The 23898-nt window shown below is 37.7% G+C and overlaps 1 protein-coding gene across 1 annotated transcript in view; it reads right to left on the bottom strand.

The window, feature by feature from the left end:
- Positions 1-23898, bottom strand: part of LOC122799708 (ras-GEF domain-containing family member 1C-like) — a gene marked incomplete in the record, with an annotated part of 1592823 nt that overhangs the window by 108497 nt on the left and 1460428 nt on the right.

Raw genomic sequence — 23898 nt, 5'->3', positions numbered from 1 at the left:
TGGGAAAAAATTTTTTAGATTTTACACAACTAATCCATGTCCTTCTATTCTCAGGTTACAGTATTCTCACTGTGGAAGAGAAGGACATCTATGGTTCTGGTAAGATTTTACACAACTAATCCATGTCCTTCTATTCTCAGGTTACAGTATTCTCACTGTGGAAGAGAAGGACATCTATGGTTCTGGTAAGATTTTACACAACTAATCCATGTCCTTCTATTCTCAGGTTACTGTATTCTCACTGTGGAAGAGAAGGACATCTATTGTTCTGGTAAGATTTTACACAACTAATCCATGTCCTTCTATTCTCAGGTTACAGTATTCTCACTGTGGAAGAGAAGGACATCTATGGTTCTGGTAAGATTTTACACAACTAATCCATGTCCTTCTATTCTCAGGTTACAGTATTCTCACTGTGGAAGAGAAGGACATCTATGGTTCTGGTAAGATTTTACACAACTAATCCATGTCCTTCTATTCTCAGGTTACAGTATTCTCACTGTGGAAGAGAAGGACATCTATGGTTCTGGTAAGATTTTACACAACTAATCCATGTCCTTCTATTCTCAGGTTACAGTATTCTCACTGTGGAAGAGAAGGACATCTATGGTTCTGTTAAGATTTTACACAACTAATCCATGTCCTTCTATTCTCAGGTTACAGTATTCTCACTGTGGAAGAGAAGGACATCTATGGTTCTGGTAAGATTTTACACAACTAATCCATGTCCTTCTATTCTCATGTTACTGTATTCTCACTGTGGAAGAGAAGGACATCTATGGATCTTGTAAGATTTTACACAACTAATCCATGTTATTTTATTCTTATGTTACTGTATTCTCACTGTGGAAGAGAAGGACATCTATGGTTCTGGTAAGATTTTACACAACTAATCCATGTCCTTCTATTCTCAGGTTACAGTATTCTCACTGTGGAAGAGAAGGACATCTATGGTTCTGGTAAGATTTTACACAACTAATCCATATCCTTCTATTCTCAGGTTACAGTATTCTCACTGTGGAAGAGGAGGACATCTATTGTTAAGGTAAGATTTTACACAACTAATCCAGGTCCTTCTGTTCTCAGGTTATAGTATTCTCACTGTGGAAGAGAAGGGCCTTTCTGGTTATGGTAAGATTTTACGCAACTAATCCTTGTCCTTTTATTGTCAGATTACATTATTCTCACTGTGTAAGAGGAGGGCATCTATTGTTCTAGTAAGATTTTTCACACCTAATCCATGTCCTTCTATTCTCAGGTTACAATATTCATAACATGATGGAGAATACCAAAGCTCATGCATGGGGAGAAGGAGGTATGAGCAAAATAAGTTTCCACAAAGACATGCAGAGTTCCTCTATCAAATCATGTTCTAGTTCTGGAAATTGAATCTAGTTTGCAGTGTATTTTAAGGTATGGGCTGAGGACCAAATCATTGCATCTAGGATGGAAGCAGGGTCCAGTACTTTAAAGAAGCCTCCAGGTGAAGCCACAACTCTGGTGTAATGTGCTTTAACAGAGGAAGACAGAGTTTTACCCTGAGAGGTAAATGTAGGTCCTAAGGAGGTGGAATAGGTTTCCTTGGTGTCCTAATGTGAAGGACACCTTTTAAGAAAAGTTTGACTGCTAATCTAAAAGTTAAGGGAGGAGACAAAGGCAGACGTGCAGAAATGGCTGACAGATGGGCTTCCATCCTTGAGCAATTCACATAAGTAAGAAATGACTAGAAGAATATCCATGGAAATGGCTCTATCCTCTTATCAAGACACCAGCTGGAGAACCTCTTCCATCTGGATTAGTAGGATCTCCTTGTAGTAGGTTTCCTAGCCTCCTGCAGGACAAGAAGCATATCTTCAGACAAAACAGTGTCTGAAAGGGATCGGAAGGCTGTCATCCACAAGGTCAGTCTCAGTAATGACAAATGTGGATGATGAGAGATCCCTTGGCTTGTCTGAGTAGATCCACCCTGTGAGATAACTTGTGATGATTGCTCTTAGCTAATTGCGGGAGAAGAGGAACCCAATGCTGTCTTGGCCAAAAGGGGGTCACCAACAATTTTTTTTTCCTTCTGAACCTTCAGGATGACCTTTGGAATTAGAGGGAAGGGGGAAATGCGTAAAGCAATGTCCGCTTCCATGAGAATTATAGGGCAGAGGAGGCAAAGAGATCTATTTAATGTGTACCCCACTGGTGGAGAATGTCCAAAAAATGGGTATATGTTATGTCATTGAAACACTCTAGCAGCGAACACCACATCATTGACAAGTATTTGATGACTACTTAAAGGTCAAAGACATAGTTGGCCAACTACACAATTTTGCCCTGTTCTCCACTGTAGTGAAATCTCAGTGTTGGTCTATTTAGTTAGGGAGTGTTGGGGGCAACTGCCCACATGGGTGAGTTTGGTTTAGTTAGATTTAGTTCTGTTGGGTTGTGGAGCAAGTATTTGTTTACCCTTTAAGTATTCAGCAAATCGCAGAAGTGAATTTCGCTGAATACTTGTCAACAATGTGGTGTTCACTGTTACAGTGCTTTGACAGTGTAATATAGACCCCCCCAAAAATCCCTGTGGATCTGCTCAGTATGCCGGCCTGAACATTTTGAGCTGATGGAATGTAAACAGCTGTCAAATTTACCTTTGCTTGTAGAGCAATTTCCCAGGCTTTGATTGCTATCCTGCAAAGAAGATAAGATTTTGTTCCCCTCTGCTTGTTCACATACCAGAGAAAGGTTGTGTTGTCTGTGAACAGTTTCAAAGGACCTGAAAGAAGAAATGTTCTGAAGGCCTAAAGGGCCAGAATCAGAGCCCTCAAGGCCTGAAGGGCCAGCATCAGAACCCTCTAGGCCTGAAGGACCAGGATCAGAGTCCTCTAGGCCTAAAGGGCCAGGATCAGAGCCCTCATGGCTTGAAGGGCCAGGATCAGAGCCCTCATGGCTTGAAGGGCCAGGATCAGTGCCCTCATGGCTTGAAGGGCCAGGAGCAGCACCCTCAAGGCTTGAAGGGCCAGGATGAGTTCCCTCAAGGCTTGAAGGGCCAGGATCAGCGCCCTCAAGGCTTGAAGGGCCAGGATCAGAGCCCTCAAGGCTTGTAGGGCCAGGATCAGAGCCCTCTCTCTTTGATGTTGATGTGTTGCTTCTTTATGGAGGGAGATCAAAGACCTTGTACTTTTAGGTTTCTCAGAGTTGCCTTCCACCCCAGACCTGAAGCATCTGTGAGCAGTTCTTGAACTGGAGGTAGTGACTGCAAGGGGAGTCCTGGATTCTGGGACATTTGTTGAACCCACCAACGCAATTCTTTCTTCAGACATGAAAGAAGTGGAGAAACAGATTCTAGAGGATGAACATGCTGTGACCAGAGAGTTTTAAAATAGTGTAATTTTTGCATGTGAAGCCCGGCTAAGGTTAGCATTGGTATAACAAAAGCCATGAACCCTAGCATCCTAAGGAACTCCCTGGCAGTCAGAGATAACAGTGGAAGCAACTGTAGGAAGTAAGTTTGTAGAACTTGAGTATTTTGTGGGGATAGAAAGGCCATCATAAGGTCTGTTGTTATCCTGCAACCTAAAAAAAAAACTGGTTCTGAGAGGGTGTCAGCGAAGACTTGCTGTAGTTGAGGGTGAACCCCAGGCTGAGGAGTATGGAGATGGTGGTTTGATGGTTCTGTTGCAAGGTGACTGTGTGTTCTACTTGATTTAGCAGGCCATCCAGGTAAGGGTAAATGAGACTATCCTGGAGCCTGCAAAAGGCAGTGACAGGAACCAAGCACTTTGTGAATACCATTGGAGCCATAGAGAGTCCAAAGGGCAAAGCACAAAACTGAAAATGAGAGGAAGCAACAGAAAAATGCAAGAATTTCCTGAAAACAGAGTGGATAGGGATGTGGAGGTAAGCATCCTTCATGTCTATGGAGACCAGGTACTCTTCAGGTAGCAGTAATAGGAATTAGAAACATTCTGGAATAGAACACTTTTACTCTTTCTGAAGCAGGAACCTCCTGAATGGTTCCTTGTGCTTTCATGTTTTGAATGACTTGAGGAAAAAGGTGGATCTGATCCTTTGGTGGTTATGGCATTCCCATCAAAGGTAGAATGGTTATCCAAGTCATGTAATCAGCCTTTTGAACAATAAACTGGACCCATTTGCCTGTGGTAATGCTTGTCCAATTTGAGAGGAAATGAGAAAGACACTGGGAAAGGGGAATTTCTGAGAGTGTTGCCAAGTAGCCACAGACTACATGGTTTGTATGGGAAGAGGGTCTTCTGATCAGAGGAAGACTGGGACCTAGCAAGTGTCTGCCTGCATGTAATCTTATTGTGTTGTTGGGGAAGACTATGAGTTTTCCCTCTTGCAAAGTTCACTCTAGATGGGTAGTTCTTATGAAATTTAGGAACAGGAGAGAAAGATATGTTTGAGCTCCTGAAATCTTTCTCTTTCTCTTGAAAGGTTTTGAAGAGGGCTGCAGCATTAGAACCAAAGAAGAAAGCATTGTCCAAAGGTGCATCCATGATCTTTGCGTTGAGGTCCTTGGGAAAAGGGCTATAATTTCAGCCAGGAAACTCTCCTGAGGACAAATCCAGATGCTGCTGATCTTGAGACATTTATGCTGCATCATAGCTGCATTTAATAGAATGTCTATTTATCTGAGATGAAATCCCCAAAAGGGAAGAGAGCTGGGTTTTTGCTCCAGTCTGGGAGATCTGTCAGTGATTTGGATGCTTGCCAAAGGAGAACCAAAACATACTTGGACATGTGTGTCTGATAGTTGATGGCCCTAAAGACCAGAGTGAAAGAGGTGTATACCTTTTCCCAATTCTCTCCATCATCTTGCTGTCTTTATCAGAGGGAAGAAGCTTGGTGGAGGGCAATAATTTAGAAGTTTTATCAGCAGACAAATAGATCACAGCTGGGTCTGCAAGAGGGCATTCATATAAGTAGCTGCTGTCCTCATGAACATTATAGAACCTGTCTAGCCTTTTGAGTGCAGGGGGTTGAGAATCAGGGTGTTTAGATGCAGCAAGGAAAGGATGTTGAAAGGCTGGCAAGACAGATGGGATGGCTGAATGAGCAGGAGAGTTCATCCGTAAGAGGTTATAATACCTATTCTGTACCTCTGTGACTTGAGAGCTTTCCCATTTGAAAAACTCACTCATTTTGGGGATAGTTTCTCCAAAGGAAATATCCTCTGCTGGAGAATCTCTACTATTGGAATCTACATCAGGGGAAGCATATTCCAAGGGAGAATCTATCTGAGAGGAATATGAAAAGAATTCATCTGAAGAGGATTCATCTTCCTGAGATGCTTCTGATTCAGTAGATGAAGGATGGTGGTAGGGGTTGCAGGTGTAGGACGTGGTGAGGAAGAAGGCCTAAGTAACTGGAAAGCATTCAAAGTCCTTTGAAAGAGTGAGGCTCCTGACTGGAGGAACATTGTTTTTATTTAAAGAAAGTCCTAGACTAGAGAGGGGAGGAAGAGCCAATATAGGCCTGGGCTCTGGATAGGACATGGAACAACCTTGATGGAAGGGGCAGGAGAGGTACTGCATAGAACATTGCAAGGAACAAGCTATGGTTCCCATAATGCTATACAAACAGACATCTGTAAGACTTCTGCGGATATGCTGTTGTTACCCTCCCTAGCAGCTTCTAGAGTAGCACCCGCAGAAGGAGAAGGACCTGCAATTGGACAAGCCTCCAGGCCTTCAGTGGCCTTGACAGGGATGTCCAGGACCAGAGGTGCAGCCAAAGATTCAGACCTTACCTTTGTTAACCTTTTTCTTCAGAGGCTCATCCGACTGATGAACAGTACCTTCCATACCTAAGACTAACCTCTTAAGACTCTTGTTTTCTAGATAAATGTTAAAGGCAGACAGATGATGGCAGAGAGTTTTATTAGGGATGAACGCCTGACATATGGCACAGGGCTTGTAGTCATGATCAGACTCCATACAAAAAAGACACTAGTCGTGGCTCTCATTGTGTGGACTGTGTCTTCCGCAATGGCACTTGCCCCTCTTGTATGACATTAACCTCTAACAAGCATGCAGTAGCAAAAGCATAAAAGAATTTACCCAACGGGGCACTTACCTGAATATGAATAGAATAATAACTTTTAGTGATCACAGGGATGGCTGGAGGCTGTCGTTAGGACTGGTGGCAGAGAACTTATGAGGACAGTATGTGCAGATGTCACTTTTATGGCTGACACTTGGCTGTATTATCTGCAACATCACATGTACCTTGCAGTAACTTAAGTCTTTGGTATACTGGCTGGAAATTTGGGTGACCTAGGCGGAATCTCCCTCATGTTAGGAATACTGCCACATAGGAATAGAAGGACATTTAAAGGCCTGCTCATTCTTTCTTCATTCTGGTTCTGGCATCTCTAATGATAGCAGCACCTGTAAAGGCATGAGGCCATGCTCTGAGCTTGTCAGTCAAGGAGACCACAATAGCACTCCACTTTCTTTGGAATTTGTACGTGGATAAGACTGAGTCCTGCCCTCATGGACCTGACATCTGGCAGGAGCTGAGTCACTACCTATCATCACAGACTGGGATCAGCTAATCTTGCCCCCATACTGACACAAGTATGATGACCTACAGAAATGAAGGCCCAACCATCTGGTTAAGTTGGTAGATCATGTGATGGCAAGAAGGCCAGCATTCTTTAGTAGTATTTATTTTCTGTTTTAATTTTCTTGGCCATATTAAACATAGAAAATAAAGGTTGCAGAGTTGAATGTATTTGCTGGACAAAATATTTGAAGCAGCAGATATGTATCTATATATTATTATAATCCAAAAAAGTATAAACATATCTGTACACATAATTGTATCTGAATACAAGTATGGAATGTTTATGTTGTAATATAATTTTATGTAAAAATACAAATGATTATTTATGAATAAAGACGCAGTGGTACTGCAGTAGCGTTGTTACCTAACAGCAAGAGGTTCTGTCGTTCGATTCCCGGCTTGGCTTAGGAGTGCCTTCTGTGTGGAGTCTGCATGTCCTTCCCGCAGTTGAGTAGCTTTTGAAAGACATGCATGCGTAAATGGGCATTCCTTCATTGAAGGTTGGACGTCAAGCTGGCACCTTGGCGTTTCATAAAAATCTACTGCCAATCATTAGCGGACTGGATTTCCGCTGTGGTGACCCCTTACCGGGAAAAAGCCGAAAGACAACATGTAAGTATGTATATATATATATATATATATATATATATATATATGTATATGTAAGTATGCATATATATATATATATATATATATATATATATATATATATGGAATCACTACTAAATATCGAATTACGGAATCCAGAGACTCTGAATACCGAAGACCAGAATCTCAAGATTCCATAATCTCGAAAACAAAAAAAAAAAACATTTTGGAAAGCATATGCAGGTCAGCCCCACCCTGCAACTTAAATATACCAACTGCGAGATTGCACAACAATAGAGTGAATGGCAAAATAGTGTCGTGCAGAGTGGAATGGAAATTTTGCCGTTCACTTCACTGTAGTGCGATCTCTGAGTTGGTATATTTAAGTTGCAGGGGGTGTGGGTGGTACAGGGGGGACACCTGTTTAAATCTTTTTTTTTTTTTTTGACATTTATTATTATTTTTTTACTTTCGAGATTACGGAATCTCGAGATTCTGGTCTTAGGTTTTCAGATTCTCAGGATTCCGTAATTCAATATTTAGTAGTGATCCCATATATGTGTGTGTGTATGTATGTATGTATATATAGATATATATATATATATATATATATATATATATATATATATACATATATATATATAAATAAAACTGCATGTATTTGTACAGAAACAAAACATAATGTTTCATTACCACATAATTTCATTTATATTAGATATTATCTGAGATAGCAGTTGAACTACACCTGTACCATTTTTGTAAAGAAAAGATTGTGTGTATAAACTAGAAAAAATTCAGTAGTATGAAAACTGTATAAGACAGACATTTATTCTACAATATTAACTACATGTACAAGATGGCTGAACTCAAAAAGGCAACACACCCTAGTCAAAGTGAAGGCTGAAGGAGATGATGGAGTTTGCAGTGTTAACTGAACAACCAGCACATAGTTTAGCGAGAGATGACCAGTTGTATTACTTCTGTTTACATTTTATAAACAATTCCATAACCTGTTTACATTGATTAAGCAAAAAAATTATCAAAATACACATTGTTGTCCTGAAGTATACGTACAGTATCCATCAGTAACAGTTAATATGTTTGTTTAATGGAGGTTAAATTGAAAGGAAGTGAAAACTTCCTTTCAATTGTTACACTTCTATATGTATATACAGCTTTTGCCTATTCCTAAAGAAAAGTTGCTGAGTGTTACATAAAACTGCAAGTTACGTATGCAAACCATAGCTGAAAGTAGAACCTACACTGAAAGTCTACAGTAAGATTCCACAGGCCTTGCCCTCACATATAAAGGTGTTACTATTTGAAGGAGGATGCACTCCTACTATTTATAACTTGCATTAAAGGAAATATTAGCACATTATAATAATTCACATGTGAATAAATATTTAAAGAAATAAGCAGATATAACTATCAACTACAGTGGTCACCTAAATGTCTTGCAGAGTACAAGTAGACATATAAACATATCAAAAAGGTTAAGGAAAAAATCTGAGACATAGGCAAATGACAAGGCTCTGATGTCTTCCCTGTCTAGCAGAAAAGGAAATGAACTATAACAGTGTAGTCAGCAGCATAAGACACTTACCAGATTGGTTGAGGGTGCTGACAAGTATGAATAAACCCTTGCCATTTAAAAAAACAGAAATTAGAAACGCTTTTTTCCTTGTCTTTAACTAATTTCATTGATGTATATAACTGCAAGAGTATTTATAGATAATGGTAATAGAAGAACTAAAACACCAAAACAAGCCACAAAAGTTTTGGGTAGGTATAAACAAACTCCTTAGTCCAGGGCAGTCCTCCAATCCTACCTCCTTGGATTCTAAACAAAACCCCCCAGCAGAAATTGCCAATCCCTTTACCAGCTTCTTTACAACAACCATCCAGAACCTAGCTAACCAGTTATCCCCTGGATGCCCATATTCTCCGGCCACTACACCCTGCTCCCAACTTCCCTTTAACTTCAAGCCAGTTTGCACATCTTTGGTCCAAAAATTACTTAAAAAACTGAAACCTACCACCCTGTTGGCTGATCTCCTCCCTGCAGAATATCTACAAAAAACTGCAGATGCCATAGCATACCCCATTAATATCTTTATCAATAGAACTATAACTGAAGATTCCATTCCCTCTGTCTGGAAGATATCGCATGTAATCCCACTCCATAAAGTGGGTAGCTCTACTGAACTTTCAAACTATAGACCCATAGCTATTCTGTCACCCTTGGCTAAAATTATGGAAAAATGCATCCACAATCAACTCCTAAACTAGCTTATCCATAATAATCTTCTAGCCAACACCCAGCATGGCTTTAGACCATTCCATAGTACAACCTCAGCCCTCCTCCCCTTCTCTAACATCATTAACCAACACCGAAACAATAATAAACTTTCCTCTGCTACTTTTCTCAATCCTTCAAAAGCCTTTGATATGGTAAACCTCCAAATACTCATAAACACTTTGAAATCCATCTCCCTAGAAGACCAGGCCTTCCAATGGTTTCAATCATATCTCAGTGGTAGACAACAGGCTGTCCTATGGCAGAGCAAACTATCCACCCTTTTACCCATCACCCTCGGAGTACCCCAAGGCTCCATACTAGGTTGACTACTATTTTCCATTTTCATTAATGATTTGTATAAGGTCATCCCAAATGCAACATGCATTCAATATGTGGATGACTCCAATTTACTATGCTCCGAACCTTCACCTATGGAGTTGCAGATTCTATCCCAAAATACTCTTAACATAGTTGAAAATTGGCTCCTTAACCGTTGTCTCATGTTAAATCCTAATAAAACCAAACTGCTGCTCTTCCTCCCCCACTCACAGGTCTGCCCCTACAACTTTTATATTAAAATACAACAACGGCACCATTATTTCCCCAGATTCCTCAATCAAACTATTTGGAGTTATAATAGATAATAACCTTAAGTTTGATCTACATATCAATAAAACTATTAAAACAGTTAATAAAAAACTTGGCTCACTATATAAGATCAAGCCCTTCCTAATACCATTACCCAGAACTGTAATTTCTCGTACACATCTACTTTCCACCCTCCTCTATGCTTCCCCTCTATTTACAAACCTCAGCAAAACTGACCTAAATAAACTTTCTGACAGCTAGAATCACTTTGTTAGATTTGCTACTGATGCAGCCTACAGAACTCATCACTGTCATAACCTAAATCTACTAGGATGGCTTGAACTGCCTAACCTACTTCAGGTTAACTAATAGTTGCACACAAGATCCTGTACCAACCAGATAATACAACCGTACTTAAAAACCTCGTCACCCCCTACAGTAACCTTAGCGCACTTCGTTCATCTGGAAGACTACTAGTTCAAACTCTCAAATCCAACAACACAGCCAGTAAATCTCTATTTGCTAACTCTGTTGGCAAAGCTTGGAATTCTCTTCTTGCTAATCTTACATCTGAACTCTCTCTACCTCAATTCAAGAAAAGCCTGATTCAGTACTTTAAAAAACGGTGGCTATGTCCTTGTCCTAATCCAGACTAACTCTAACCATCACTCGTGTGCAGATGGAGGACTTCTGCCTAAACTTTATTGTTTCTTAACTTATAAATCCTATGATCTCCTTGGATCTACTACCAGGTTAGCCTACTAGGCATTCAATACCCTATCATTCTTAAAAACACTGTCTAGAATTTTCCATCTGAGTAAAAATGTAATAATTTGTTTATCTGTTTTTGTGTTTGTTTACATCTGTGTAAAAATCCTTTTATTTGTGTTTTATTTTGTGTTTTAAACTGTAAAAATGTAACAGTTTGTTGAATGTCTTTTTGGAGCTTTTCTCCCCGGGTCTCCACTGAAACTGGACATGTATCCAGTCGGACTATCCCGGTAAGCAAATGTAAAACAAATAAATAAATAAAGAATGTAATTTCACTGCAGTATTACAATCCAATCAAAAAGAAATTTCAAATAATAAATGAAGTTTTCTGTCTTTAACTGATTCCTTTCACAGGTATGTTTGAGTGTATGTATCAACCAAATCCATAATGGGCAGAAATTTACCAGTTCTTATGTTACTGTCGGTAGACTGCAAATTTAAACACCAAGACTTGATGACAATAAATTAATTGTTCTATATATGCATAAGCATTTTCCATACATTTCTTTTTAGTTAAAGATTTAATAAAAATAAAATTGATTGATAATAATAACCTGAATGATGATTTGTAGCATTATACATGACTTTATTGTCTGTATTTCTTATTTGTCCCCCTTTTCTCTCCTTTTATTATTTTTATTATGTTTTTCTTTGTCCTTTTTTCTGTCCCATTTCTGCTCATTTTTAATAGATCCACTTTCGCAAGGAGTGGCCCAGCTGTGTGATTGCCATATTAGGTAGTGTTCAATCTCAGCCAGTCCAGAGATTTCCTCCCAGGGACAGGGTGGTTGCACCAGTCCTGTAGACACCCTGGCATGTGGCAGCCTGGCAAACCTCATGGAACGTGGACTTCTGCACTTGGTTGAGGATGTGGTGAAACAGGCCACAGACAGATGGCTTCAGCCAATCAAAGATCATCTTCAGTGGGTAGAAGATTCACTGCCTAGATGGCAGTAACTACTGTGCCACCACACACCCCTGCCCCTCAAAATTGGAGTCCTCCACTGCAACATTATCAGACATTGGAAATGTTTCAGGCCTTTTGGACTGCAGACAGTTGTGGGGATGCACTCATCTTCACTGTCTTTCTTCCCTTATCCTGTATACTATGTCCAACCCATGTTACCCTCTCAAATAAATAAAATTTGAAAAAATAGAGTAGTCTATCCCCCATAAAAAACTCCTCTCCCACCTCCTCTAGTGCAATGCTGCTGATGTTATTCTTCTGTGTTCCCCTCTTTAGTATGTCTTTCCATTTTCAGTTTTTCATATCTCCCCCTTCACATCATTTTAAGAAACCCATCATTGTGGCCACATAGGATAACCCTATATGAAACGTTTTAAATCTCTATATTTTTATAAAATAATAATAAAAGCTGCACTGTCTGCTGCTTGCCTTATATCTTTCAATCATGACCACATACTGTTACTGCATTTGTCTGCAAAATCTGAGTACATATGAATTTATATGAAGCGTAAGGCTTTCATGTAGTCTTTCACATATACTTAATGCTTAATGTCAGGTGTTCTGTGCTTTGGCCATAAGTGTGCATGATTCTTAAAACACTTTTACATTTACCACGAAGTGCAGATGAACAAAACCGATCCAGGTCAGGCATAAAACCGTAGCCTTATTAAAAGTATGATGCTTTTGCAGTATCAAACACACTGCTTCATCAGATAATAAAACAAGTATAACACTGTGATTACATACCCCTGTGATTAAACAGCTAACCAGCTGAAATACCTGCAGGAAAACATTCACACTCTTAAAGTATTAGGTCCACAGAAATTGCTTTATGCTAGTCTATAGAAAAAGCAACTAACCTACCGCTAAAACATTAACATTGTCAAGGTAGTGGTTCCACAGAGGCTAGTATTAACAAGAACTATTATTAAAAATGCATCCAGACATGCATAAAATATGTATATAATAATAACTCCATTTTAAAACTCAGTAGGAACCATACATTTGTTCAACAGTCTATGTACATGCTTATATAACCTATATTTGAAAATTATATTTATTAATAAAAATTATGTAAGTATATCCTGTAGCCCTTACCTCATAAAAAGGCTGTACATGGGGTGTATCATTGAGAACCTGTCCTAAATCAGCATATATACAAATAATCCATCTTGTTTCTGATGATTCAGTCCTGTTCATAAAGTCACCTCCTCTGAGGGTGGCTGCCAATGTCTCTAGTACTAGATACATAAATTTATGTGAGGAGTCGTGTTGTGTAACAGGTTAACTATGTCACTAACATTGTCGTTATTCATTATGTTACTCACATGTTTACTAATTCTGTCCCTGAGTCTTCTGTCAGGTTTTCCAATATAGAATGGCTGACATTTCAAACACGAAAACAAAAAGAAACAGCACAAAAGAAGCAGCACAAACTGGATAGAAGAATAATTTCTTTACTGGATTCTGGTACCCGCCTTCACATGGAATAATGATGTAAAGCACAAACCAGTATAAATACACACCTCACACAATCAATCAAGTAATTAAACAATTAATCCATCAATAAATGAGTATTTCACTACTTAAAGAAATATATATAATAAATACACATCTAAGCTCCTATATACAGAATATACTGTGTATACATACAAAATAAATAATATTAAATATATTATACATCTAAATTCATACCATTGGGAAATAGTGTTCCATAATTTATAATAAATTTGGATTCCATATTTAGTAATTTCATCTGAAAATTTATATTGCTTTCCCCCATTCCCCATGGTCTTGCCAAAATACTGAATTTGAAACCAGTTTGTTCTCCATTATGAAATTGATGAAAGTGGCTTGCAACTGGACTGTCAAGTCTACTGTTCCTAATATAAATTATGGAACACTATTTCCCAATGGTATGAATTTAGATTTATAATATATTTAATATTATAGTATATTCTGTATATAGGAGCTTAGATGTGTATTTATTATATATATTTCTTTAAGTAGTGAAATACTCTATTCTTCTATCCAGTTTGTGCTGTTTCTTTGTTTTCTATTGGATTTTTTAATCCAGAAGTGTTTTTTCGTATTGAATATGAGTACCAATGGAGCAGCTAAAACACCTGGGACTATTCATAGATCTGCAACCAGTTTGGATTTTTCTTCAGTATGGAGGAGAGAGAAAATAAGTTGGCTTCCTCTGATCCGTGGCTGCAACGTTCGGATGAGGTATTGGCTCGTTTGAAGAGTTGGAAAAATTAATGGTGAAAGAGGCAACAGTATTTTATGACATCAAACTATTAGAAAAGTATATTGATTCTAATATTACCCTAGAGGTCTCAGTAGACCGTTTACCGGCATATGAATTTTCGGATGATGACGCCGACTTATTTGAAGAGTGGAAAGAGGTCTCTTTAAAATGCACTTTGGGTTGGCTGAAAATCTTAGTTAAACGGAATGAGAGAACACTTGATAAAATACGTTCTGAAATTATTTCCATGCAAGGAGAACTTTTTTCAAAGCATTCTGACTCAGATTGTGAGCAGAATATTGTAAATATCAAGTTAAAAGTCTCCAAAATTGAGCAACAGGTCATTTTACGTAAGAAAAGGAAGTTTACAAGGGATCAAAATGACTATAGTACCGGTAAAATCTTTTCATGGCAATACAACCTTAAGAGGGGGCGTGGCAGAACTACTTGGAACAACGGCAGATTCAGAGCGCGAAATGAAAGGAACACCAAGGACACTTCCACTTCCTCCGTAGAGGCAGGCTCAAGTAAAAAAAGTGTTTCGTTTGAGAATATCAGTACGGAGGGTCTTTCGAATGAGACATTAAATTCAGGTGCTTCTTCCAGTGAGGGATCGACTCAAAGGAAAGGTCGGAACCGGCGTTTTCAGCAGAGAGGGAACAAAAGATACTAATGGACTATTAATAACAAGGTCTGTTTTTTCAAGACCAATTTTTTCGTTTGTTTGTAATGATTCTTATAACTCAGTTAATACCATTTCGTACCAGGATAGTTTGAATATAATTAATCTGTCAGATTGTCTATTAACTGAAAGCATGTGTAGTGTTTTACAAAAAGGCACGAAATTTATTCCTACACATATCCCCTCACTTGCGGAGGTTCTTTTGGAGGTTAAGGCCTTCTGTAGAAAATTGTATTTGAAAGTTCATTTTTATAGACAAACATTAGATATTGGTCTGAATAAGAATGTTGATGAAAGTGATGATGCTGTTAATGATTCAATTTTGGATAGTTCATTAATGGACATTTTCATTTATGAAAATGATTTAATTGATATTCATGGTGATGTTGAAAGTATTGTGAACATGAATGCTGATAAGACCAATAGGATGTTTGAATATAATACAGGTTATGGCAAACTCATTATTCCTAAGGTCCCATGTGTCAGTGAATTCAATCCTACCAGGAATAATTCTTGCATAAATTTTTTTGAGAAAGCTTTATATAAGCAGGTTATTGATGAATATTTCTTATTTAAACAACATATGAAAAGTTATAATTTATGCAAGGATGAGTGGCAAGCTTTATGTGAGCTGAGAAAGATGAGTGAAAAATATGTATTCTTGGAATCAGACAAAGGTGGAAATTGGGTTGTGTTTGATAGGAATAGATATAATTCTATAGCGCTTGATTTGCTTTCAAATAGCAGGGTATACATGTCTTTATCCACAAATCCCATCACTGAGTATAATAACAAACTTTTGGAATTGTTAGAGAAAGGTGAAAGGCTTGGCTTCTTCTCCCAGGGTGATGTTAGGAAGTTACATATTAAAAATCCTAATGATGCCAGTTTTTTTATTTTGCCAAAAATACATAAAGATTTGATAAATCCCCCGGGACGTCCAATAGTCTCAGGAAAAGGAGCCTTTTCACAAAATGTGGGTATATTCTTGGACTCTATATTAAAAGAATATTTAGTGAGAATTCCATCACATGTGAAAAATACAAAAGAGGTGTGTGACAGTTTCAGAGGAAAGATTTGGCAAGATGATTATTATTGGGCCTGTGTAGATGTTGTTTCATTATACACTTCTATTTCTACACAATGGGGTCTAGAGGCCATTCATACATTCATGGGGGAAGGACCCAAAACTTATTTCATTATTTCACTGGTGGAATTTTGTCTCACTCATAATGTTTTTGAATTCAATAAAAAATATTTTTTGCAAAAAGAGGGAACGGCCATGGGTGCTAGCTTTGCACCGTCATATGCCATCCTGTTCATGGGCCACTTTGAGAATTTATTTATTTATACTACAAAGTTTTTTCAGAATAATGTTTTGATTTATAAGAGATTCATAGATGACCTCTTGTTTTTATGCAGGGGTAATCCAAGAGATTTTGATGATTTCATTACAGGTTTGAAATTGAATCCATGTGGATTAGATTTTACATATCAGGTAAATATAAGGAACATGGATTTTTTGGATGTGCATTTTTATATTGACACAAAGGGGATGGTCGAACACAAGCCTTTTCACAAAAAAACAGCAGTGAACAATTTTCTACATGCGACCAGTATGCATAGCAATTCTTTAATTGAGTCTTTGCCTTTTGGTGAATTTAGACGAATTGCTATGAATACATCAGAAAAGGTGAATATCCAAAGGGAATTTGACATTATTTGTAACAAATTAATGAACAGAGGTTATTCCAGGAATATTGTTTATTCACACAGAACCAAAGTGGAAAACATGTTAAATTTGAATCAAGAGGGGGCTGTAGTAAAGGATAGGAAGAAATTTGTGAACAAACCCTTTCTTTCTAAGAAAGAGAATTTTGTGGAGATGGATAAAATATTCTTTGTAGACAAATTCTCTCCTTTTTCTTCAATTTTAAAGAGAATTGTATTGAACATGTGGCCTATTATAATCAGTGACGATTTTTTGAAGAACTTAATTCCAAAGAATATTATTTTTTCTTATACTAGATGCAAAAATCTAAAGGAATTAGTTAGATGTAAGGGTAAAAAGAATAGGGCTGCAAATGCAGGCTCTTTTGCTTGCAATAAATGCAAGGTTTGTGATAAAATTGTTAATTTAGATGGCCTTAAAATTAATGGGGTTACATACCATGCTTTAGATCATTTTGACTGCAATTCTTCTGGGGTGGTTTATATTATTGGGTGTAATTGTTTAGAACAAAAATGGTATATAGGACAAACGAAACGCAGGGTTAAATTACGAATCTTGGAACATCTGGGGGATATTAGGAACAGTAGACTTGACAGTCCAGTTGCAAGCCACTTTCATCAATTTCATAATGGAGAACAAACTGGTTTCAAATTCAGTATTTTGGCAAGACCATGGGGAATGGGGGAAAGCAATATAAATTTTCAGATGAAATTACTAAATATGGAATCCAAATTTATTATAAATTATGGAACACTATTTCCCAATGGTATGAATTTAGATGTATAATATATTTAATATTATTTATTTTGTATGTATACACAGTATATTCTGTATATAGGAGCTTAGATGTGTATTTATTATATATATTTCTTTAAGTAGTGAAATACTCATTTATTGATGGATTAATTGTTTAATTACTTGATTGATTGTGTGAGGTGTGTATTTATACTGGTTTGTGCTTTACATCATTATTCCATATGAAGGCGAAGGCCGAGGTACCAGAATCCAGTAAAGAAATTATTCTTCTATCCATTTTGTGCTGCTTCTTTTGTGCTGTTTCTTTTTGTTTTCATGGAGACTTCTATTGGATTTTTTAATCCAGAAGTGTGTTTTTTCGTATTGACATTTCAAACAGTAAGCTAAATACACAACATGACAAATGTTGCAATTAGCATATACATTAAATTTAAACTGTTTCTCTGTATTGGGGTGTACAAATAGACTAGTAGCATCAGTGTAGTCATATAGTTTGTATTGGTTAAAGGGAAAAGTACCAACTATGCTGACTGTCTTTATATTTGAAGGAAGCTTAGGGCAACATAAAATTCTATGTAGGTTCTGTTTGTTTTTGAACACAAAATTTGGACGCTCACCCACAATGTCTTGGATCTTTAGACCATATGTCAATATATGCCAAATTTTTCTTATATATTTCAGTAACCTGTTTAACATGACTGGAATAAAAGACTGGTATCCTGAAACTGTTATTTTTTTCATGGCTTGTGCAAGGCTGTCACTGTTGAAAGTATCCGTGTGTGAAGAGTAATATGGTCTAGCATGTGTGGACCTAAGTCCTTTAATGGACAACTGCACCCACAGACTCAAAAAACATGTTTATTTCATCATGGTTTGGTATTTCCTACATTTTAACACCACCCTGGGACTATTTAGAGCTTTTTAGATATTTTTATATGCAATTTCTGACTCTGACCACATGGGGTCTGGCATCTTGAAATAATTCTGACTATTTAGTCTGCCTCTAAGCTTACAGGGGTGGCCACAGTGGTGCAACAGTTAGCATTGCCACCTCACAGCAAGAGGTTCTCCGGTTTGATCCTAGGCTGGGGTGCCTTATGTGCAGAGTCTGCATGTCCTCCCTGTGGTCGTGTGGGTTTCTTCCAGGTGCACTGATTTCCTCCCACATCCCAAAGACATGCTGTAGGTGGATTGGACACTAAATAGGCCCTAGGTGTGAGTGTGTGCATGTGTGTGCCTTCTGTGGAAGGTTGGGCACCAGGCTGGCAACTTGACACTGTAAAACTCCACTGCCAGTCATGAGCGGACAGGTGATCCACTGTGGTGAACCTTAACCGGGAAAAAGCCGTAAGAAGAAGTCTGCCTCTAATTTTCCCAGAATGCATTGTTTGTCTCAAAAAATTGCACCGGATCTGCCATGTTTTCCCTAAAACTCCTGTGAGTTCACTGATTTTGCAGGCATTCACTGCTGTGTTATAGTCACCTACTTTTGGTTAAAATGTTATCCTTTTTCAATGACTACTTCAAATGCAAGCAGTGCAAATGCTACAGAACAGAACTGAAAAGTGCATTTTATTGCTCTTCTTTGAAATGCTAACTTGATTTCTTTTGTGAAGGCTGAAATCTAGTTCTTCAAGGTGTCCCCCCCTCTCTCCCTACACACCTACCTTCCCTAGCTGTCAAAGAGCTAAGGGTAATTTGACCCATTATCTGCATGTGATTGACAGCTCACAGCAGGTGACCAGACTAATGTACTGTTTTGTTGTCAGCCTTTCCTTCCTTACAGTGGGACACATTTTTTGTTGCCCTCCTCCTGTCAAATTTAAAACCTAGCTCCATAGCACTGGGAATGATCACTGTTTTGTAAAGCATCAAACTCCCACTTATTTTTCCTTCCTGTCTGGTTAAATAGCTAACAAATGTACTATAAACACAAAATATTTTGCAGACTTGCATGACAGCACCCACATGCTTTTTTTAAGTGGTAATTTAAGAAAACTATGGTATTGCATACTTCTTGTAATCTGATGTAGTGTTGTCGATTAATTGTGACAGACATCTGCTTCTTATGTAAAAACATACAATTAATGTCCACGCATGGTCATTGCAAATTTATGCTCTTAGTTTTTGCAGCTGTTACTGTGCTTCTGCCTGTACTTTGTCACATATCAGTAGGGCTCTATATAGGGTTGCCACCCCTTCATTTTTATTCCAGACTATCTGGAAATCAAATGGAAAACACTGTACAAACTCCAGTATTCTGTTTTAAAAAAGGGAACAGACTATCGGAGTTTGTAAATCGGCTGATTTACTATGCTTTTTTGTAAAAAAGCATAGTAAATCAGCCGAAAACAGGCAGCGTGAGCAGAAAAAGTGGGCATTCCCCATCAAATTATGTCACTGTGATGTCACAAAATGGGTGGGATATGGCAGGAAGAGGGGTGGGGTGGGTGGGGTTACTGGTGATGCGAGGGGTGTGGCTTTACTCTGGTTGTAGCCACAATGAAAGGAATGCCATCGTAATGTACTTCTTCTCAGACATAGTATGCACCCTAGGCATATTTTTACTAATGCGGTTAAAGGGCAAAGTATGAGAATTTCTCACCTAAATGTAAGTAATGAGAAAATTTTGCAAGAGTTCGATGACTTAAGACATAGATGTATAGAAAAGGGATACAATGATGGTGAAATAGTGGCAACATTAGACCAGGCTAAAGGACTTAGGTCCACACATGCTAGACCATATTACTCTTCACACATGGATACAGGCAACAGTAACAACCTTGTATGAGCCATGAAAATAACAGTTTAAGGATACCACTCTTTTATTCCAGTCATGTTAAACAGGTTACTGAAATATATAAGAAAAATTTGGCATATATTGACATCTGATCCAAAGATCAAAGAAATTGTGGGCGAGCATCCAAATTTTGTGTTCAAAATCAAAAAGAACCTGAATAGAATTTTGTGTTGCCCTAAGCTTCCTTCAAATACAAAGACAATCAGCATAGTTGGTAAATTTCCCTGTAACCAATACAAACTATATGTCTACACTGATCCTACTAGTCTATTTGTACACCCCAATACAGGGAAACAGTTTAAATTTAATGTATATGCTAATTGCAGCACTTGTCAGTTGTGTATTTAGCTCACTGTTTCAAATGTCAATCATTCTATGTTGGAAAAAATGGCAGAAGACTCAGGGGATAGAATTAGTGAACATCTGAGTAACATTAGGAATTCCAACAATGTTAGTGCCCTAGTTAAACATGTTGCAGAACATGATTCCTCACGTAAATTTATATTTCTATTACTAGAGACACTGGCAGCCACACTCAGAGGAGGTGACTTTATGAACAGGACTGAATCATCAGAAACAAGATGGATTATTCAAATGCTTGCTGATTTAGGACATGGTATCGATGATAAAGTCCCTATACAGCCTTTTTAAAAGCTAGGGGCTATAGCAAATAGTTACATAATTGTTATTAATAAATACGGTTTTCAAATGTAGGTTATAGAAGCATGTATATAAACTGTTGAAAAAATGTATGGTTCATACTGAGTTTTAAAATGGAGTTATTATATACATATTTTATTATGTATGTCTTGATGTATTTTTAATACTAGTTCTTGTTAATACTGGCATCTGGGGAATCAGCACCTTTACAGTGTTAATGTTTTAGCTGTAGGTTAGTTGCTTTTTGTATAGAATAGAGTATAGCACTTTCAGTGGAACTAGTACTTTGAGTGTGACTGTTTTAACTGCAGGTATATTTGTTTGGTTAGCTGTTTAATTACAGGGGGTATGTAATCACAGTGTTATACTTGTTTATTATCTGATGAAGCAGTGTGTTTGATACTGTAAAGTATCATATTTTTAATAAAGCTACTGTTTATGCCTGACCTGCATTGGTTTTGTTCATCTGCACCCCATGGCATATTCTGGAATTTTTGGTTGGTGAACTATTTGCTTGTGTCCCTGCTACTGTGTTGCTTACTTTTACATTTACTTAGCTGAATGACCTGCACTTAATGTATTTGCATGTAAGCAGTGTGGTGTTCTTCACTGATGACCACTATTCAGGTGCAAAACCTGGGACTACGATTACCACACTATTTCTGAAATTAGCATTCAGTAAAGCTGTATTAAAACGAAGTACTAAGTTAATATTAAATGTGAAATGAGTGTGCTCCCCATACCTGCCAGGGCTGAAAATCTGGAAAGTGAGCACATGATCCATTCTGGAAAGGTCCTTTTCCAGCAGTGCAGGCATGCAATTCATGTAACGCATAAACAACAGCACTTACTGCATTAAATGCTGTATAATGAAGCAGGAATACAATGTCACTAAAAATAATCCCTTTTCTTTCTCTAGCAGTTTTTATATCTTCTTTTCCTGTACATAAGGTTGTGTCGTTGTCAGGCAATATGTAAGAGGTATTGTATTTAGGCCATTGGCATTCAAAATCTCTTCCCAGAACATCACTGCAAACACATCACTTGGATCATTTGATGGATGAACATTTTCTTGGAAATTCTTAAATCCAGTTAATGGCTTTGTAGCTGGTACAAACCAAAGTGCTCCTTGCAGCAGCCTGTGAAATCTTGGAAAATAGAATGACATAGATTCTGGCCACCAATCTAGCATAATCCATGTAAGTCCAGATATGTGTTCACTGACCATATAGTCAAGAAGTTCTAGTAAGCTTTCAGAACCAGCTGCAATAAGAATTTTTGATGACAGTGTTTTAATCAGATTTGTTAATTTGTAATGTCCACTCACATCATTTGATACTGTCTGGAACAACTCAATACAGATCCCAGCATTTATCAATCTCTTCTTTAACTCCAGGGTGGAGTCCTGAGCAGATATATCCAGTGGAACTAAAACACTCACCCATGTCCACTTGTAATAAAGCAACAGTTGCATCACACCATCAATCACAGCAAGATTGCTTGGAATACTTCTTAGGAATGAAGGGAACTGAACACGGTCACTTAAAATTGGTTCTTCTGTCCCATAACTGACCTGAAAATAAAGTTTTCAGTACAGTTTTTGAAGTGCTTTACAGTGTGTAATAAATATCAGAATACAAAACTACCAACAACAAAATATAAAAACATAAATTACTACACATTTTAAACATTATCAGTACTATATCAGCTAACTGCAGTGGTGGTGCTGCAGTAGCGTTGTCGCCTCACAGTAAGACGTCGTGTTCAATTCTCAGCTAGAGCGTCTTCTGTGTGGAGACATGCGTGAACGGGCATACCTTCATTGAAGGTTGTGCATCAGAGATGGCAACTCGGCACGTAAAAATCTACTGCCAATCATTAGCGGACCGGAGTTCTGCTGTGGCGACCCCCTAATGGGAAAAGCCGAAAGACGCACAATCAGTACTATATCAGCTACCAGCAAAAGTAAAGTCTTAAGTCTGAACAGCCTGGTTCTCTTTAATTTTGATATGGGGATGCATAAAACAGCTACTTGCATCCAAAGATTAAAGCAACATTTGGGTAAATAAACAAGTCATTAACAACATTTTAAAGAACAATCTCCCAAGTGCTGTCTCCCTCGTAGCCTTCTGATGCCAAATGGATTGAAATTATTAAACAGTAAATTAAGAACATTAATAAACCAAAGCTACACTGAACTGCAACAGGAAAGTGAATGGCCACAGCAGGGATAAGTAGGACTGAAGTTATTTCTTATTTTAGAAAAGGAGACGTCTCTTGAACGAGAGCCAGTTATATCTGTTTAATGTTACATAAAGAAAACTTCCATAACTGTAATTATTTTATTACTGTATACTTAATATTAAAGCAGCTATTGCACTGAAAGTAGAGACTATAATGAACAACATTTGGGGGAGTTGTCACTTAAGTGGGAAACATTTCCAGACAGAGGGAAGAATTAAAATTCTTCATGTTTTCTTTAGTTTAAGCATTCATTTCAGAGCCAAGAACATTCTCTTACTAGACATTGTTATCTCTGCCTTTTAAAGGAAAAAAAATCATATATATATATATATATATATATATATATATATATATATATATATATATACACACTTATATTTAAATACTTGTATGATGCATTTATGCATGATTTTATGCAAGTATGAATGAATGCATTTACCTGTGTTTGTGTATGTACATGCATGTGTGCATGCCCCCTGTTTGCTCATACTTCTAACAATACACATTACTGTAGTAAAAACCCTTTTCCTAATAGTACCACTAGCTGGATGGTGCTTTAACTAGGTTTTGTAACTGAGGTTTATTGGTAGTGGAATAGAAGCTGTCAATGTCTTCTGATTTCCTCATTTTCTGTCACACAATTGCACATTCATATTTGTTTGTGAGTTACTTATTGTATTGTCGATCATCCATGACAAAATCATGCATACATGGTTTAGTTTTAAGTGCTTAAACTATCAAATGTTTGAGCACATGAAATAATGGAAAATAGTTTTCAAATTCACTTTTTGAACTGGTATTTTACTTGTGTGAGATTTTGGTATGTTTTGAAAGTGGGAATTTGCCCCTTCCCTGCCAAAGTGCACTTTATATGGTTGGAATGTATAAGTTGCAGGTGTGGAAGTGCAGGGGGACTCCACTGCAAAAAATCTTTTGCTTTCAGTTTGTTTTTGAATGCTTAGGATTTGATTTATTTTT

Source organism: Protopterus annectens, chromosome 4.part0 (genome assembly GCF_019279795.1).
Source record: "Protopterus annectens isolate FY-2018-M chromosome 4.part0, PAN1.0, whole genome shotgun sequence".
Taxonomy (NCBI): domain Eukaryota; kingdom Metazoa; phylum Chordata; order Ceratodontiformes; family Protopteridae; genus Protopterus; species Protopterus annectens.
This window is presented reverse-complemented; position numbering and strand designations above follow the sequence as displayed.